This window comes from Nelumbo lutea, chromosome 4, assembly GCF_056320005.1.
Source record: "Nelumbo lutea isolate HS-2025 chromosome 4, American lotus-T2T, whole genome shotgun sequence".
NCBI lineage: Eukaryota > Viridiplantae > Streptophyta > Magnoliopsida > Proteales > Nelumbonaceae > Nelumbo > Nelumbo lutea.
The window spans coordinates 24560607-24581166 of record NC_142687.1 but is presented as its reverse complement, the minus strand read 5'-3'; the positions used below and the strand labels follow the sequence as shown (position 1 = coordinate 24581166).

General features: G+C 36.0%; 2 long non-coding RNA genes and 1 pseudogene across 2 annotated transcripts; 2 read left to right on the top strand and 1 right to left on the bottom strand.

Moving 5' to 3' along the window:
- Positions 1-451: 451 nt before the first annotated feature.
- Positions 452-1514, top strand: LOC148854683 (uncharacterized). Its single transcript, XR_016113371.1, has 2 exons — positions 452-763; positions 1258-1514. It is a non-coding gene; the product is annotated as an uncharacterized LOC148854683 (long non-coding RNA).
- A 2307-nt stretch (positions 1515-3821) lies between these two features.
- LOC148854682 (uncharacterized) lies at positions 3822-5493 on the bottom strand. Its single transcript, XR_016112231.1, has 2 exons — positions 5356-5493; positions 3822-4163 (listed from the first exon to the last, which is right to left on the bottom strand). It is a non-coding gene; the product is annotated as an uncharacterized LOC148854682 (long non-coding RNA).
- Positions 5494-19387: 13894 nt separating this feature from the next.
- Positions 19388-20231, top strand: LOC148854681 (interactor of constitutive active ROPs 4-like; annotated as a pseudogene).
- Positions 20232-20560: the final 329 nt, after the last annotated feature.

The following is a 20560-nucleotide window of genomic DNA, read 5'->3' as shown; positions in this document are numbered from 1 at the left end:
ATGGGTAATGAATGAAATGAAGCAACATCCAAACAGAAAACAGGGTAAATAATGCAGCAGCACAGAATAAAGTATGCCCATCCTATTATATTCTTATTCTGGTATCTGAATAATACTGCAATCTTTTCATTTGGGTTAGTTGAAGGTTGAGTGTCGAGTTGTTAGTGTTAACCACAACCCCTCATAGTTGCACACTTGCACAATTACTACTTGTACAAAAAAAGCAAATTCATTTCTTTCTGCTTCAGAACGCCTAACAATCTTATACCATTTGGGTGAGTAGTAAACTGGAAAGGAATAAACAGATCCTGCAACTGCAATCCATCTCCACCCATCACTATAAGCTTTAAGATTGGGCGATGGAGGAACACTAAATAAGCATCTTATACCATATTCATCTTCCCTCCACCTCCTCTATTTCAAATATTCCATTCCCTGACATCTCAATTTTGTCTAAATCACCTTTATCGTTGCTTGTGATTCCAATTCCATGCCACAACTCACAATGGTGAAACTCTATAAATATAGGTTGGTGATACTTGAGAGAGAGCAACAAGGTAGCCAGCTTTCTTAAGCTCCCTGTGTGTATTGACTCTTGAATAGAATGGCATCAATGAAGGCTGAGAGACCTGTTGGTACACAACTCTTTGGGCAGGCCAAGAAGGAACCTGCCAAAGCTAGTCAGGGTGCTGCTGCCAAGGCTCCGGCCTCCAAACCGGCCCCAAAGAAGGCAGAACAGAAGCCTCGAGAGCCCAAAAAGAAGGTATTTATAATTTATATACACCTTTGCTTTATATACCATTGTACATGAACTTGCTTAGCAAGAAAAGCATTTGGGCCAAACAGGGTTGGCCGGGTTACGCGTTTCCTCGGGCAAGTGATTCCCGGGAAAATGTTGCCCGGGTACTTACAATTAACAAATACAATGTTCGGCTAGGCGAAACATTACCTAGTTAAGACATGAGAATCCATGCGGTGGGTAAGTACTTTCCCACCCTCTAAGAGAGTATTAATTATAACAACCTCTCTCCCCCTTTTCCCGAAAAAAAAAACAAGCCAAAATCATACTTGGCCTGGATTTTGGCTTGGCTCATAGTCCATAACCAGTCAATAAATTAATTCAGGCTGGATGGTTCGGTGGCAGGCTGAGGTAGATTGTAGGAGGTCGGGAATTAATTGTAACCTCTTATGAAACCATGTTCAGTGTTCACTGGTAATTGGTTTTGATATGATTTTGCCATTTAATGGGTTTTGTAGGCAAAGGGTGGCAAGCCTGCAGCAAAGAACTAAGTAGAGGGATGAAATAAGGTGGTCTCCGGTGCCCGATGGACATGAGAGTTGAGGAGGAGATCGGGGAATTAAGGCTGCATGTCCTTGTTATTTTAAGGGATTACTAATTACTGTAACTGTTGGATTACTATGTCTTTCCTTGTACTTCGCTTATTAGGCTCAGCCTAATGTAATAAGAAAAAAAAAAAAAAAAAGCAAAACAAAACAAAAGAAACATTTACTTATATAAGGCTCCCACTGTAGGCACAGATGGAAAATTGGCATGACAATATTGATATTTGCCACATGATTTGATAATGCACTTTATTGGGTTTTCCAAAGGCTTGCTGCCCTGATATGCGCATCAAAACCACATGGCATGGCTGTTATAATGTTTCATACTGGTTTTAATTTTCTCCCCAATAGATATCAATGGTGGACCCAATATGCTGTGAAGGATTCTGGGTCTGGGGGCCCAAGATCCAAGTGATATTAATCCATGCCAAATAAAAGCCAACCAAGAACCCAAGGATACTAATAAACGACCAAAGAACCAACAAAGAGCCAAAGACAGCAGAACAAAACTAAGACACACCACTAGGACAAATGACAACAAACCACAGCAAACATATCATTAGGGGCGAGCAAGAAAAACCAAAAAAACCGAATCGATTGAGAAAATCGTCTAAAATCAAATCGAAATTTTGGTTAATCGAATCGGTCAGTTTGATTTCGGTTTAACATTTAAAAAAAACCAAAGGTATCAGTTCGGTTTCATTTAACTAAAATATAGAACTGGTGGTTAACCGAATCAACTAGTATACATATATTTATATATATTTTGTGTATGTGATATATATTATATATTTTCTATACATTATAAATTCATAAATATGAATTATATAAATATATATATAATATAATATTATATTATTTTTTATATTTTTGTTTTTCACTATTAATCAAATGCAGATTGCAAAATTCGAAGCTGATTATGTAAGCACCTCATATTGAATTGCAAAGTTTTGTGTATCATTGATAGTCTACCTACTTGGCTGGATTCTTCTTTTTGTAATGTTTTATCTTTTTAGTGTTTTTTCTTTATTTATAAAAAAAATGTCAGATTTAAGGAGAGGGAATTGAATGAGGTGAAAATTGTAGTTCAAACTACATTTTAAATATCACAATTAAATAGGGATTAAATTCAAAAAATGGGTATTCTAGTTAAAAAAAGCTTCACAATCTTATTTATATTTTTAATAGTAGTGTAAATATAGAGTTATAGATGTGTTCAAAATTTTCTATAATTTTTTTTATTTCTACATGTGTAAAAATAATACTGTCATGTACACTTATTTTTTGTTTAATATGATAAACATACGATATTATACATTTGCCTAATTTTCTTTTTGTAAAAGTTATGCATTTTTTTACTTTTGTGTTTTTTATATTTTATTAATTTTATTGTTTAATTATGACATTAAAGATTGACAGGTTTGACCCAAAAGTTGAACTATTGATCTTCACTAAATAGGGAAATAATTTCATTTTTGGTTAGTTTTAGATTATGTATTTCATTTTCATCATCAATAAAAATAATTCTTGTTTATTACACTTATCTTTTAATTTGATTAATAAAAATATCATAAATGTGTCTATTTTTTCTAACATTTTTTATAATTTTTTATATTAATTTCTATTTAAAAATTTTATTATCTAACTATGACTTCATGAATTGACCAATTTGATTTTGATGATTGAATTCCTTAGTCATCATATGGGTAAAGAATGGTTTTGTTTTTGAGAAAGTTTCAAAACATATGAGTTTATATTGTTAAAAGTTTTGGACATATATCTAATTAGTAGCGTTTATTAGTGAAAATATAACTTAAATATTGAATTTAATAAGAGGGAATGTGAGTTAATACCTTAAATATAGGAGTTAATGAGAGGGATTAAATGAGGTAAAAAGCATTAATTGAAACTACATTTTCAACCTTCATAATTAGAGATAACTAAATAACAATTATGGGCATTTTCATTAAAAAAAGTTCCACACCCTCATTCATACTTTTTATAATATATTATAGACTTTAATTTTTGAACTCTTGGACCGCGGGATAAAAACTGAACTAATAAATGTTTGGACATTTGGTAAAGGTTGATTCTAAAAATATAATAATCTACATTCAAAATACAAAATCTAATTTTGGGGATTTATAGTTTTGGCTTTAAAAGCACAAGTTATGATGTTTATCCAAATATAACATTAGTTTGCATATTTGACAAGGTGTTTTGGCATGAGGTCATTACCTCCCATTTGCATCTTGTTTATAAAACTTCCAATAAAACCTAAATTAATCTTTATTTATTGTTAATTGGCGAAGTTTGTTATATTTGGAGTTTGAAAGTAGGATTGCGCTCAGGCATAATTTCATAATTAGCCCAGGCTATTTCCTCAATATCATAATAAAACCCCAATCATCTAATCGTCCATTCTTGGATACCCATCATATTAGAAAAAAAAAAAAAAAAAGCAACATAACTATATAGAGAGAGAGCACCGAGACATAACCTACATAGCTTAATTTGTAGAATATATCAAAGGTAGAATAGAACAACATTGGAATAAGAGAAGCTAAGAGACTATGCTGCTTTCTACTTTACTACTACATTGCAAAGTGCAAACGACTTATTATTAATAACAATATAGAAAGGATGGTTGATAATTTCTTGGGCTTCCATGAAAGTTAAGCCCTAAGCTATCTCTTATTGTCTTGACGGTGGTTCGCAATTGTAAATCTTAGAACATGGATAAGGGCTTGCTGGTGGCTCGCAACTATAAATCTTAGAACATGGATATGGCTTTGGCGGTTGTTTGCCTCCATTCTCTTCTGAAACAAGAAATTGAATATATTAATTAATAAAAATTATGGCTATATAGTCATTTTATTAATAATAATAATATAACAAAACAATACTAATTATATCCTTTCAATCACTGTTTTCAAAACTGGATTGGACCGGACGATCGGACTGGAAAAACTAGGAATTGGTCACCTGATCGGTTCTGTTTTCCTCCAAAACCGTTTTTTTCCCAAAACTGTTGATTTTGGTCAGCAAACCGCTGAACTGGCCGGTTAACCGTTCGAACGGTTTTGACCATTTTCCAATTTTTTAAATTTTTTTGTTAAAACGGGCTGACCATTCTGGTCGAACGGTTGGACCGTTTGAACCGGTAACCGGACCCTGACCAGTTCGTTTTTAAAAACCATGCTTTCAATATTGTTATTTTTAACAACATTGTTATTTTTACAAAAACACTTTTATAAATGTACTTTTACTAAAACACTTTTATAAAAATACTTTTACATGAAAGCACTTATATGAAAGTACTTTTATAAGATCACTTTTATGAAAGTACTTTTACGAAAGCAATTCTATTAAAGTACTTTTATTCATTCACTTAGAATTGGATATTTTAAAATTTTGAAAGAAAATGAAAGACAAAAGAATCATAAATGCTTATTGGAGAAAAAGACCACCAAAGGTCCAATATAAAATAAGTGCTTAGAAAGTACTTATTAGAATAAGTGTTTGTTTTTAAGAACTTATTTTTAACATAAACACTCCTAAACATGGCCTTAGTATTAGATATATAATCAAGGTCAGGGTAGGAATAAACCACTCCCCGGAATAATTATCATCCCTAGAAAACGCATGATATCTTAAAAAAAAATGATTATCAATCAACCTATATAAAGAAAAATTCTCTTCACTGCATCATAAAACTGATAAAATGAAGTCTACTTCCCTACTCTTTAATCATCATGATCACCATCAAAGGTTCTCTAGAAAGAGAAACAAAAAGCTTAATTTTAATCGGAGAAAGAAACCACAAGTTCCGTTACAAGATGCTTTAATTTTAACAAAAACATAACAAGGGTAAGGTGGTAAGGATTTTTTGCTTCTTGTTGGTTGTTGCGAAAACTTGAGATCAAATCCCGTCTGCTGGTTCTGTAGCCCCACGGAGCGAAATAAAATAAAATAAGGAAAAAAAAATATGGAGAAACAATTAATAATTACCTGTGTACCACACCACTGCTAATTCTCTACCCCTTGTTTCCTTTGGGACGAAAGCAATTGAAACCAAAAGAATTAAAGCAACAAGAAATATCTTCATTTTGTTACTTAAATTTCTTCGGTGATTAAATCCTTATTTATAGAGAGAGAGAACGAAAGAGAGAGAGAGGACTTCAAGATGATGACTGTATTTCTTCAGTGATTTGAAAGACATAAATACCCTTGATATGAACGCATGTCAAATAATGGCGCATGCGATATATTTTATTTTTCTTTCCATGTGTCCCCTATTCTGATAATGGTTAATTAATAATTTTTAAGATGATGACTGTTCTCTGTCCTTCCACCTGCATTAAATTTAGGGGTCTTAAAAAAAAAAGTTACAAAGATGATAGCTTTGGCCTCCCCTACGTATATAACAAAATGTAGTATGGTGGCTCAAAATAAAAAAATATGAATATGGAGATATTTATATTTTTGTGAGGAATGAATCCACCCTTCCTTGAGAGGAGAGAATGGTTGCATAGCAATTAGCAGGAAATCATATATATGGGTGAAGTTCTAGACATGTTAGCTCTTTGGGTTCATTCCACTACGAAGCCTAGGTGGCGAGGTGTGCACATGAGATGTCTACAAGGTTCAAGCTTTCTCAAATGATACAGATTGGGGGAGATTGAAGTGCACGCATTGGAGAATTTGGGGATGGATCATGGACTGCAAATTTAGAGGGTGTTGTGCAAAAGTTCGGATTTCCTACTAATCTATTTCTGCTTTATTCTCTACTAACCCAATTAAACTATACCATGTGTCAAGATATTTAACATTTCCAGCAACCCATCAAATGTTAATTTCCTTCATCTATTATTATTTTTAAATAAAATATATTTTTAATCTTTTCGGAAAAATAAATCCCAACCTTTTAGGTACCCACGACATTCGACAGTCTTATTCTTGATAGGAAACCAATATACCAGTTGCCAATTGCCAGTTTGAACAGATCCGGTGACTCAAACTTGAAAAATAGGGATTTATTTTTGTGAATAACTGAAAAATAAAGATTTATTTTTCGCAAAAATTTAATATATAAAAGTAGATATTTTATTTTGAAAAAATAGTAGATAACGGAGGTTAACATTCGGTGGGTTGTTGGAAAGGTTAAATCTCTTGGTATAGTTTAATTGGATTAGTACGGAGGAGAGCAGATAAATTTAGTAGGAAATCCGAACTGGTTGTACAACACGATTCATTTTATTTTTGAAAACAATATAATTTTGCTGATGTGGCAGTTATTTTTGTTTTCAAATATAAAATCATGTTGTGGAAACACATTGTAAGAAATAATGAGGAAGCATTAACCCAAAAACGGGTAACCAAAATGATTCCAATTCCTGATTGGGTTTTAAAATAATAAGGAAACAAACCAAAAACCGGAGAGATACCATCGCCAGAGAGAAACCATTACCGGAAGTACTGTCGGAGTTTGAGGAATACCACCACCAGAGAAACCATTACCGGAGCGGTGGAGGTGTAGAACACTAGCTAGGTCTTCGAGAAAAACTTTAAAGAAAACTACAAACGAATGTACGAACCTTTTGATTCAGTGGCTTTGTCCAAATTCGATCCACATTATATATGGACCACTTAAATTTGGACTGATCCAATTCATACGATTATTTAGACCATCCGACCCATCCATAATACCTTCGAATTGGACGGGGTCCAACCCGAAACCGATCCATGTAAGAAGATTGCACATAACGTAAATGATCAAAATTTGAGGTGCTCATCAAGTCATACTTTTTGACCTTTTGTAATTTCTGGGGACCTGCTACGCGCCGTGCTGGTAGCTCCATTTTCTATCTTCAAGGCTTCAACAAAAAGGATTACGGGTCAAATTAAAATTGATAGCTTAATGCTGAAGATAGATTGCAGAAGTCTTCTGCAGACTTTTCATTCTCATAATCGTTTCTTACAGTCTTTTTGCAGGAAATAATGCAGCTCATGTTGTGACTAAAACATGATCCCTTGTTCCTGATTTTCTTTACACTATATTGACGAGAGATTCGATGCAATGAAATTTGCCTATGATAGATTGCGATGCAGATAAACCACCGCGGCGATCCAATAAAAAATCGTCCATGTTGGGAGGAACATGTGCAGAAGTCTTGAATCATTTAGCTTTCATCATTTTCTAAAGGACGGACATTAAGACTCAGCAAATCTACCTACAAATCCAGTGGATATGGATATAGAAAAGGACGTAGTGGAGAATATGATTAATTAGAGTAAGAACTGGAGTAGTGATCCTAAATTGCAAAGTAAATATCTTCGTAGAATCTTCTCACAGAATAATGGGCCTCCGTTAGCAACCCAAAAACCCATTATCAGTAAGTGAGTTGATGACCCACTTTTAATCGTGATTTTGCATTATTTATATATGCTCTAAAGAATGGTAGGTGGAAGAATGTAGAATCCATAAAGCATATTTCTTTATCCTGAACGAATTACAAAATAACAGTAGTAAATTAAAAGGATATCCTTTTAATCGTCTTTCAGTTTTTTTATTGTTCTTTTTTGACTAAAATTTCGACCATATATTATATTTCTTTGAAAAGAATATTTATAATTAATATTTTTCATAATGTCTTTTGACGTATGACAAATGACTATTCACTGACCAGATATCTGAATGGATTCATGGAAGAAGCCAAGGAGTTATGGGTCCTCTAGCTTGCTCTCAGCCACGGTATAGTAGTAGGTAGGGGTGTGAATGGGTTTTGGGCTGTACCCTGTCCAAATCAAAATCAATTTAGACAAATTTTTACGAACCAATAAGGTATACTGAATTAGATCAGTCTAGATTTAATGGTCTTGTTGGCTTGGATTAGTCCTGGTCCATCTATAATAAATTTATATTGGATTGGATTGTATTGAGCTGATATCTGGTTCATTAACAGTATAATATGCCAGGTGTCAATAAACCAGGTTTGGGATGAATTAATTTAAATTAAAAAGATTTGAATAGATTGGATGGTCTAAACCTTGAATTGGACTGGTTTAAAATGGTGCAAAATATTTATTGGATTGGGTTAGACCCGATGCATTTATAATGGACTCACATTGGACTGAGACTGGATTGAGCCAAATCCAGTCCAGTTGACACCCCTAGAAGCAGCTAGAGAAATAGGTGAAATCCCTGCCAACAAGACACCTTCCAACGCCCCACCGTAAAAGTGAGAAGCACCATGTATGCAGTGCAGATCATGTTGGTAGGAGATCCGGACTCATTTAGAAGAGTTTGAGTGAAAAAGTCTTCAAGTGCAATAGAAATTCGTGGTGTTGGATTTTGAAGGTTTTTTGAGGCTTCAACACTTAATCCCAATTCACTGGTGGTGCAATAGAGACATGCACAAGGAACGAACTACACAACTTAACCCCAATGCTCCTCAACTCAAGCCCAACCAAAATTTGGGCTAAATGTGTTTTTGACGTCCTAAGTGTCATAAGACTATGTTTGGTTTGAACTTTGAAGGAAAAGGTAGAGAAAGAAAGAAAATGGTAGAGAAACTTATGTAAGATTTGTAATGATTTCTCTACCTTTTCCTTATTTGTTCTACTTTTTTCTTTAAACCTAGAAAAAGCTAAGGTTGCATTAGATATTCCTTGTTTTAAGGATTTATCTTATTTTTTGCAGTTAAAATACCCCTATTATTGAGTTTTTAACTATAAAAAGAGATGAATCCTTAAAATAAACAATGCCAGCTTAAAGGTCTGAAGATTCCAATATTAAGTTACTCCAGAAATGATTAAATTGAGCGTGATACAACGTAGCAATACACCGTGACTGGGGCCAGACTGAACCGAGAACCCATTTTCTTAATGGTCCCATTGCCGCCTTTGTCCATGCAACTGTCGGAACTGGCCTGGTAGAGATTTCCATGAGTCTACAATATTATTTCTGTTAAACCAAAGAGCTAATTAATCGTTTGCTGTGGGTGACGATCGACTTGACAACTGGGCACAAAGACGTCATTAATCCATCACTATCAAATATCAATGCACCTGGACCCGGTTAAATCTTTCTCAACTCCTCTTGAGATTTCCTAAACCTTGGCTCTTTTAGTGGGACCACAAAGAGAAGATTTTATATATATATATATGATTGTTTTATTGATGGAAAACAAAAAGAAAAATGAAAATCATTCATTGATACACATGTTCATGAAAAAGAAAGAATCGGGCTGGGATGCTACGATGTATAGAATCGGCATTGCGATAACGTGCATCCGCTACCGCTAGTAGTAGTCCAGGCTCCAGCTAGCCGCGGCACATGAAAATGGAGAACAAGCTAGCTAGAAGAGCGGTTATTGTTCATTGATCATTCAATTCAATCTACTCATTTACTTGCACAAACTTTAGGTAGGTTGGATTGGCCCAATAAACTTCAAACAAAGAAGGACCACCAAGTCATCAACACCTAAATGTGTTTATATATATAGTCAGAATAACGATCTTATCTTGACACCTGTCATGCAAGTAGAGGCCAATACCCAATATAAAAGGGCACCCCCCTATCTTCTATTTCTTGCACCACTACTACACAGTTTGCTTCCCCAGCCTAACTCCAAAAATGTCCCTCCTTACACAGTTACTGGTGTTGCTCATTGGTGTGGTGGCTCTGCTGGCCACTCCCTCATTGAGTGACTATTACAAGCCTCCGCCTTATAAGAAGCCACCCATATACAAGTTTGTATGGTATCGTAGTCAAATTTTGCATCCATAAAATTCCTCAACCTTTTTTAGTTTTAGGTTTTGCAATAAAATTTCCATATTCTCTCTCTAACGATGATTTTCTGAACTGTCATTTGATGTAGGGTAAATTGTAAATAGTTACCCTACACTTTGGGGATGGTCTTACTTAGGGCCTAAACTTCTAAACATGTTTTGTATGATAAACAGAAGAGACAAGTGGCCCTTATTAACAGAGAAACCCCAACAAAAAGCACTTCCAATATAATCTATATTGGCACATCTCAACATGGTTTGTACACATTAATGGGGCCATATTTTTGAGATAACAATCATTTCTAAACCCATATATGATATATCATGTTGGAAGTGCGTTGGAAGCCTTTTTTGTTAACTAGGAGCAGATCTGGACTCTTTCTACAACTCCTAATTCTAACACGAGTTCACTTTTGCTAGGGGCTTGGATCTACTATCCACAATCTTTTCCTACATCGAACATCAGACATATATACCACTCCTAATATCTCCCTTTTAATTTATGGAGAGATATTCTCACTACATGGTCGTAATGTTCTATGAGTGAGGATATAGGAAAAACTTATAAGTAGCAGATCTGGAGTGCGCTACGAGATTATGGAGAGATATCCTCTGCAGATTTACTCGATCATAGTATCAGACCAACCACGACATGCCATATACATCCTCTATGGGTCTACACTATATATATGGGACACCACAACTGGCCCAGTATCATCCAGTTCGTATAAACAATTCAAACTGATTATGTATGGAATATGGACATCCTATCTAATCTATAGCGCATGAGCATGTGAAGAAGGTTTGGTAAAGAGCATGGATAATTATCTACTACCCAGTACCCACCAACCAAAATCTTGTCTTAATCCAAAAGCCAAGTGTGTACCATCATATACAGTATCAGAATTGAATCCTTTTATGTACGTGTCAATAAACTCTTGTATCAGCACTGAATCCTTATGGGTAAATTGATTTCTTTATATAAATTTATTGGCCGACAGAAATTAAAGCAAATATGCAAAGGCAGTTCATATAATCATATGTGAGTTCAAATTTCATTTACTTCACACCTTCATGGTGGTGGGCATGGCCCGTACATAAGCCTGTTTGCAAGTTAATTGCTGCAATGTACGTGTTACTATAAACAAATGTATACAGGTGGCAAGCTTATAAGGGCCCATACTCAGTACTATAATTAAGGGGGAGTTCTTTTTTTTGGATTTTGAGTAGGGGAAAGCTAGTTAATGGGATTTTGTTTCTCATTGATCAAGAATCCCATGTTCATTTTTCAGATTAATGTGGGGATCAGGAAAATTTATTTTCCTGGGTATCATTTACCCAGCCAATCTCCTAGGTGGGTAAATAACTTTGCCACTTTGGAAGAAAGTTGCTAACGCTTGAATAAGACAAAAATGCCCATTTTAATAATGAATTTTTGTGACTAAAATGGTCATTACATTATTTACCTAGTAAATAAAAGAACATGGGTAAATGCACTTACCTAGGTAAGTGTTTCCAAGGAAAAACTTACCCAAATAATTGCATTTACCTAAATAAGTAACTTACCGAAAAACGAACGAAACCTAAAAGCTCACCGATCCCTATATCCTATTTTATGGCATTGAGGTCCATCTCCTTCAACTCAACACTGTTAATATTATGTCTTTCCTTTCATACTTGATAGTGTTTCTCGTCGGAGTAGTGGTTGTTGCCACTCGCCACTCCCTCACTGGGGGACTACGGCCAGCCTCTCACATAAAAGAACCACCTCCTTGAATACAAGCCACCTCCGATGAAGAAGCATCCTCCACATATAAAGAAGCCACCACCCACTTACAAGCCTCCTAAAGGAGGGAAACCACCATATAAGCCACCACCTATGATTGAATATATAGACAAATGGCTACTATAATAAAAGAGTGCTCCTCTGGTTTCGTAGCAACTTGTTGGTGATGCTTTAGTTCTTAACCAGTCATCCCCAATTGGCTGGTTGTACTTACTATTTGTATGAAGTGCTCGTGCTATCATTTTATTATACTTGTTTGTTTCTGTAAGAGCTTTTCTGGTTTGGCGTCCAATCTTGTTTCCCATATTATGATTAATTAAATTGAAGTACAAAATGTGGATGGATTTATATTTGTTCACACTTCAAGCCTGATAGGCTTTACCATGAAGATTGAAGAGAGGTATTAGATATTAAGGATATAATCCGCCCACTAATTAAACAACGCTTTAAGTTTTTAAGTTGAATGATCCCTTGTTCGCTTACATGGGGTACCCAAGACCATCACTTCAGATCGTGACACACGGTTCCTTAGTCACTTTTGGATGACCTTGTGGAGGTTGTTTGATTCATCACTTAATTTCAGCAGTACAGTCCATCCGCAGACAGATGGACAAACAGAAGTGGTAAATCGAACCTTAGGGAATTTAATTCGCAGCATATGCCAGGAACGGCCGAAACAGTGGGATTTCTCCATAGCCCAGGCCGAGTTCACCTATAACAATGTAGTGCATAGTTCTACAAACAGATCCCCATTCTCCATCGTGTACATGAAGGTCCCTAACCATGCACTGGATTTAGTGAAACTACCCAAGGTACCCAGCGCCAGTATCTCAGCAGAACAGATGGCAAAACAAATCCGGTCTGTCCAAGACGCCGTGAAGCAGAAGTTAGAACAATCCAACGCCAAGTACAAGATGGCCGCAGACAAACACCGCCGACCTCAAGTGTTTGATGTAGGTGATGAGGTTATGGTCTTCTTAAGGAATGAAAGAATTCCCGTAGGTACCTACAACAAGTTGAAGCCTCGGAAGTATGGTCCATACAAGATCGTGAAGAAGATTAATGATAATGCCTATATAGTGGACCTACCAGATCATATGGGCATATCCAAGACCTTCAACGTTGCTGACCTTCACCGGTACCTGCCAGAGATAACACTTGCCTATCCTCGTCACGACTCGGGGTCAAGTTCTCTCCAAGTGGGGGAGAATGATGGAGGCCCATCCCAAGGCCCATCTCACTCCTAGGGGCGGCAGCTCCTAGGATAAGGCCAAGAGTCCAAGATAATTCAAGAATTCAAGAATTATCAAAATTCAAGAATTCAAGATCCATCAAGAATCCAAAGAATTCAAGACTCATCAAGAATTCAAAGAATCCAAGACCCATCAAGAATTCAAGAATTCTAGATAATCCAAGATTCGTGCATGGATAAGATCAAGGGAGATCGGACGGGGGAGATCAAGTCAAGAAGAGTTCGATCCTATCTACAAGTTTGAGATGTTTAGATCAAATCTAATTTATTTTCCTAGTTCTTTTATAATTTCTCAATGTATTATAAATACTGCTATTTCCCAGAATTATTAATCAATTCTATACTTCAGATTTTCAGAATTTCTTCAAGTTCTCTTTTTCCTATTTTCGCTACATTTTTCTCTCTCCTAGAGAAATCAGTGTTTTTCGCTAGGTGCTAGCGGACGCCCGGTGCTTGCATAGCCAACTCCGGTTCTCATTGCTTCCACACTGCGTCATTTTTTGACTAAAATTTTGACCATATATTATATTTCTTTGAAAAGAATATTTATACATGATATTATCCATAATGTCTTTTGGCGTATGACAAATGACTATTCACCGACCAGATATATGAATGGATTCTTGGAAGAAGCCAAGGAGGTAGGGGTTCTCTAGCTTGCTCTCAGCCACGGTATGGCAGTAGGTAGGGGTGTGAATGGGTTTTGAGTTGGACCCTGTTCAAATCAAAATCAAATTGGACAAATTGGACTAGTCTAGATTTAATGGTCTTGTTGGATTGGATTAATCCTGGTCCATCTATAATAAATTTATATTGGATTGGGTTGTATTGAGCGGATATCTGATTCATTAACAGTAAAATATACCAGGTGTCAATGAACCAGGTTTGAGTTAGAATTAAATTAAATTAAAAAAGATTTGAATAGATTGGATGGTCTAAACATTGAATTGGACTGGTTCAAAATGGTCCAAAATATTTATTGGATTGGGTTAGACCCGATACATTTAAAATGGACTCACATTGGACTGGACCGGATTGAGCAAAACCCAGTCCAATTGACACCCTTAGAAGCAGCTAGAGAAATAGGTGGGATCTCCTGCCAACAAGACACCTTCCTACAACCTACCAATATGGTCTGAGACCAGTGCAATTGACACCCTTAGAAGCAGCTAGAGAAGTAGGTGGGATCTCTTGCCAACAAGACACCTTCCAACAACCTACCAATATGATCTGAGACCACACATCTCATCATGAGATTAGGACTCACCATAAAAGTGAGACGCACCATGTATGCAGTGCAGATCATGTTGGTAGGAGATCCGGAGTCATTCAGAAGAGTTTGAATGAAAGTCATCAAATGCAATAGACATTCGTAGTGTTGGATTTTGAAGGTTTTTTGAGGCTTCAACACTTGATCCCAACTCACTGGTGGTGCAATAAAGACATGCACAAGGAACGAACTACACAACTTAACCCCAATGCTCCTCAACTCAAGCCCAACCAAAATTTTGACTAAATGTTTTTTTGACGTCCTAAGTGACATAAGGCTATGTTTGGTTTGAAATTTGAAGGAAAAGGTAGAGAAAGAAAAAAAACCTTGGCTCTTTCTATCAAATATCAATGCACCATTGATCCATCAGTATCAAATATCAATGCACCTAGACCCGGTTAAATCTTTCTCAACTCTTCCTGAGATTTCCAAAACCTTGGCTCTTTCTATCAGTCGATAATAATCGACTTTGTTGGACCACAAAAAGAAGATTTTATATATATCTTGACTGTTTTATTGATGGAAAACAAAAAGAAAAGTGAAAATATACACATGTTCATGAAAAGGAAAGAATCGGGCTGGGATGCTACGATGTATAGAATCAGCATTGCGATAACGTGCCTCCGCTACCGATAGTAGTAGTCCAGGCTCCAGCTAGCCGCGGCACATGAAAATGGAGACCAAGCTAGCTGGAAGAGGGGTCATTGTTCATTGATCACTCAATTCAATCTACTCATTTACTTGCTCAAACTTTTGGTAGGTTAGATTGGCCCAATAAACTTCAAACAAAGAAGGACCACCAAGCCATCAACACCTAAATAGTCAAAATAACGATCTTATCTTGACACCTGTCATGCAAATATAGGCCAATACCCAATATAAAAGGGCACCCCCCCATCTTCTATTTCTTGCACCACTACTACACACTTTTCTTCCCCAGCCTAACTCCAAAAATGTCCCTCCTTACACGGTTACTGGTGTTGCTCATTGGAGTGGTGGCTCTGCTGGCCACTCCCTCACTGGGTGACTATTACAAGCCTCCCCCTTATAAGAAGCCACCCATGTACAAGTATCCACCAATCAAGAAGCCACCGCCGGTATATCACAAGCCTCCCAAATCTCCACCAAAGCGCAAGCCACCTCCTTATGGCCATTTTCCTGGTCACCCTCCAACCTCTGTCAACCCCTAACTTTGAGCGCTTGCTTAATTATATATATAATAAAGAATGCTTCTACTGCTTCCTTTTCAATGTTATTATGCTGATTGCTAGTTCTCAAGCAGAAGCAAGAAGCCCCAAGTTACTACTTGTACCAAGTAATAATGCTCATGAATGTTATATATTTCTCATCAGTGTATGCATGCTTTGTTTGTTTGAATGAGGATATTATATCTCAAGTGCTCTCTCTGTCCTACTTCTATTTCAGTGCTATTTTTCTGTCGCCCAACTTTGCTTCTCTAACCATGCATGCTACGTATCAGAGAGAGAGAGAGAGAGTATAGAAGATCAAGATGTTGGTGTGAGTTTTGGCAGCGTTTGGATCTCATTTGGTTGAATTAAACAGATGCTTTATATGTAGATAATTTAATTAATCGCATATGCCTATCAAGTCATGTGAGAATGCAGTAAAGCTAGTCATTCGCTCGTTAAGGGGGTGCTAAACTTCTCCACAACGTACGCAACTCGCCACCAGAATTATGATCGATCTTGATGGGTTTTAGCTGTCAAATAGATTCCAATCTGACAATATATAGAAAGGCGCTTCCTCAAATTGCACCTCCCTCCCCATAGACTTATTATTTGACTCCTGTCTCCTTATCTTTGTCACTTGACTCCGAATCTCCGATCCGGTGCTGGCCCTAGACTCCTTACCGATTATTGTTGTTCCCACATTTGAAATTTCAAAACTGATATGGATTAATTCAATGCCTTGATTTGATACCAAGATTTATTACATTTAGGCCGTGTTTGACAGGATAAAGCTTTTAAGGAATTTTGCAAAATTTGTCAAGAACTTTCTTTATTAGACTTTGTCTGTATTATTTTTTATCAAACCGAGCATGCCTTTTAAGTCAAACTGGCCGTTAGACAATTAATAGATGCAATAACTTTAGGCTATGTTTGATTTGAAGGAAAAAGTAAAGAAAGGTAAAGAAACCTTTAGAAATCTTATATAGATTTTCTTACTTTTACCTTTTCTTTTAAATCAAATATAGCTTTAAGTCCTAAAAAAAAGTTTAAGTGATTGCTTTGAAAACAAAATGGGACCAGATTTATTATTCAGCTTTTGGCACTTGCAATTGATTCGGCGACCACTTGTTTTTTCAAGAAAATTATCTGATAATAATTTGAGATCACTGTACTGAACAAAGATCGGACGACCAGTATGCAGTATGTACTACTGTATCCTGAAGAAGAAAAGAACAGGATTTAATTGTGCCAGCTTGGGAGGGTTTTCTACGCAGCGGCTTATGATATATTACATGAAACCCTAAGATAGGTTTACATGAATCATTAAATTGATGGTTTTTAAAAACGAATCGGTGACCGAATTAGTTAGGGTCCGGTTACTGATTCAAACGGTCTGACTGTTCGACCCGAACAGCTAGCTCATTCTGATAAAAAATAAAAATTAAAAAATGATCAAAACCATTCGAACGATTAACTAGCCGGTTCAACGGTTTGCTAACCAAAATCAACAGTTTTGAGGGGAAAAATGGTTTTGGAGGAAAATGGAACCGGTCAAGTGACCGGTTCCTAATTCTTTCAGTCCAACCGTCTGGTCCTGTCCAGTTTTGGGAACAGTGATTAAATCGGCTTTCCAGTGAAACTATATCAAAAAGCTTCTCTACAGCGGTTCAGTCAATACAGTTCAATCAACGTAGAATTCCTCCCAAACAGGTTATCAATAAATTAATCATTGGTAGTATAAAAAAAATTGATACAAATTTCGCACCACCTTTCTCCTATATTGATTTTCTCTCGCAAGTTGAGATTTTATCATTTTGCTTATTACCTAATTTCTCCCAAACAAATAGTCTTTCTCCTAGAGTCCTAGGTAGGGGTAAACAAAAAAAAGTCAAAACTGAATTGGAAAGTTGGTTAATTGAATTGATCGATTTGGTTTCAGTTTGATGTTTTTTAAAAAAAAATCAAAAATACTAGTTTTGTTTTGGTTAACTAATATAGAAAACAGGTGATTAATCAAATTTGCCAGTATACACATATTTCTATATATTTATATATATTTTATATTTTTATATATTATAAATTAATAAATATACATTAAATATAAGTGTGTATATATAATATATGATATATTATTTATTATTTAAAATATAACATTTTATATATAAAATTAAAAAAACGAAAAAATCAATAAACCGAATCGATCAATCAATTAACCAATTGACTTCAATTCGATTTCGATTATCAGTTTTTTAAAAACTGATATTCGGTAAAAAAAAAAAAAAAAAGGCTTATAACCGAACCGTGGGCACCCCTGCTCGGTTTCTCCTCTCATATAAACTAGGAGTTATGCCATTTTACTTTCAAATAAACTCAAATCTAAAGCAAAAACAAACCAGAACTTGCACTCCCGTGCATTTATACCAATTAAAATAAAATTCGCACTGCAATTAATTAAACAAACTCAAACAAGCCAAAATGTGTACTCCTATATACGTAAGTACTAACCCACGTCATTATGTCCAAAGATCATCCCCGGACAAAGTGGTATAGTATAGGGCCTTTAACTTCTACAAAGTACCAACCTAGCCAGCTGAATTGCAACCGTACCCTATTTTGATTTTATTAATAAATATCATCGTCATTATACAAGCTCGGCTACATGAATCCCGATTAGTCACTCGGTTGTGTTTAATGTTATTTCGATGTTCTTGCAGTAGTAATTACAAATCAGTTTTAATTTTTTAATAATATAGAAAAGCAAGATTGCTTATATGATTACATATCCCAGGGAAGATATAATCACTAAAATAATTCACATCAGCTTAAAATTAGAAGAAATGCCTCTTTCAAAATTTAATTTAAAGACTCCAGTTTCTAAAATATTACTGTACATATTATTACTTATTTGCTCTAATTAAATCATACAAGAAATTTCTCAGAGAGACAGAGACTCCATTTGGTTGCACATAAAATGCAAAAAGATATGAATTATTTCCAGAAAAATGTTATTTTAAGTAGTTAGCTATGTTGAATGTGAAATGGATATGGAAGAGAAATATTTTCCAGAAACTGATCCATAATATAGGTTATTGATATCCCTCCTAATGTGTCATATGTCACTTAAATGGTCTTATGATACCAATATATTTATCAACTATTTGACTCTCTACCTCCACTATTTGCATATTGTCTTATAGAGTATTTCTAATTTTTCTGACAATTGACATTAATCATGGAAAAAAAATATTGAATTTACCTTTCACTATTCCTCAAATTTTTAAAATAAAACTTAATTGATGAAAATTTGAAGAAAGGTAAGATAGTATGGGTCCATTGGAAGGATGAGGAACAACTACATTTTCCTCTTTCAATCTTCGTCCTAGCCATCTGCAAGGCAAAGAGAGTGGAGAGAGGTTGCAAGCTGAAAAAAAAAATTGTGAAGTTAGTCAAGGGTTGTAGGTCCGATGCATTTCAGGGATTCGACCAATTTGGTAGAGCAATGGTTTTGACGAGTATGCAAGTACATTAGTTGTCGTGTCCATTCTCATCCTTTCGCCAATCGCCAGTTTTCCTATTCTGAGAGAAAGTAAGAATGAAAAAGAGAAAATAGAACGGTCATGTGTTCATTGCTTCAGGCTAGCTCCTCCATACTCTATCACAGACAAACCGGAATCCATCCGTCGAAATGCTAGAAGCCACGTCCATTCCATCATAACCTGCACCTCTTCTTCCTCTGATCTGCTTCACATCGACCCACTATTGATCAAAGTCCAAAGGCGGGTGAGTGTTGATGTCCACAAGGAACTCAATCTGATCCATTGCATCAAAAGAAGCTTGGCACCCGCATTACCGACCTGGAATCTCAATTGGGTTAGGCTCAAGAAGAGTTGAAGAAACTTGAAGAGGAGTTAGGCTTCTATAGAATCTACCAAGAGAGGATTTTTCAAAAACTGATGTTTTCGAAGTTCCACTAGATAAGATCCCCCTGAACCCAAGAGCGAGCTTACAAACATGACCGAGCAAGAAGAGAATGAAGCCGGTGAAGCTAAAGTTGGATGTGACATTAATGAAACTGATGAAGCAACACTAGTGCTAGAGCCGGTGAAACACCATCAGATGACTTGGGCTTGGTGAATGCAGAGATCAAGTTGCTCAAAGAGAAATTGGCTGAGAAGGAGAAGCAATTGGAGGTGGTTCGGAAGAGAAAGAGCTCTTGAAAAGGAAAGTAAAGGATGCAGTAGTGGAGTTAACTGCATTTAATTTTTAGTTATGGGGGAAGAAACTGCTCTAAAGTTGGATAAAATGGGGAAGGCGCTAGAACAGAGTAAGGCAAATGCGACTCAACTGAACCAGCAATTAGAGGAGGGAGCAAAGGCAGCATTAGAGACAGAAATGAAGAAACTGAGGGTGCAGACAGAGCAGTAGTGGAAAGCAGCAGATGCAGATGCAGCTACAGTTGTGCTAGCCGGTGGAGTGGAGATGAATGGGAGGGTACACTGGATTTGTGGACTCTCCAATGATGGGAAATGATTTAGATGATAGATTTGGAAGGGTTCCAGAATCTGAATGTTTGGAGATTTGTGGAGGAAGGGGTAGAAATAGATCATACCCATGCCTCTCCCTTTCTCTCTGCACTAAGTGTGTGCTTGGTGCTTTAAGCTTACTGCTTGTGTCTTAACTGCGAATTAGTTGCTTATATGGGCAGTTTGTGTGTGTTGCTTTAAAGAGCATTTTTTTTATCATAAAAGGGAATTTTTGAACTTTTTGAAAAAATATATCAATCACTTGATGTCACATGTGAATTGTGTGTGACGGAATAGTAGGTTTTTGACAACTGTAAAAAAATTTGGAATACTTTAAGACAGTATAATAGTAAGGGTAGAGTTAATTTCCTAGATATTAGGAGTAGGGGTCTCAATGGACCG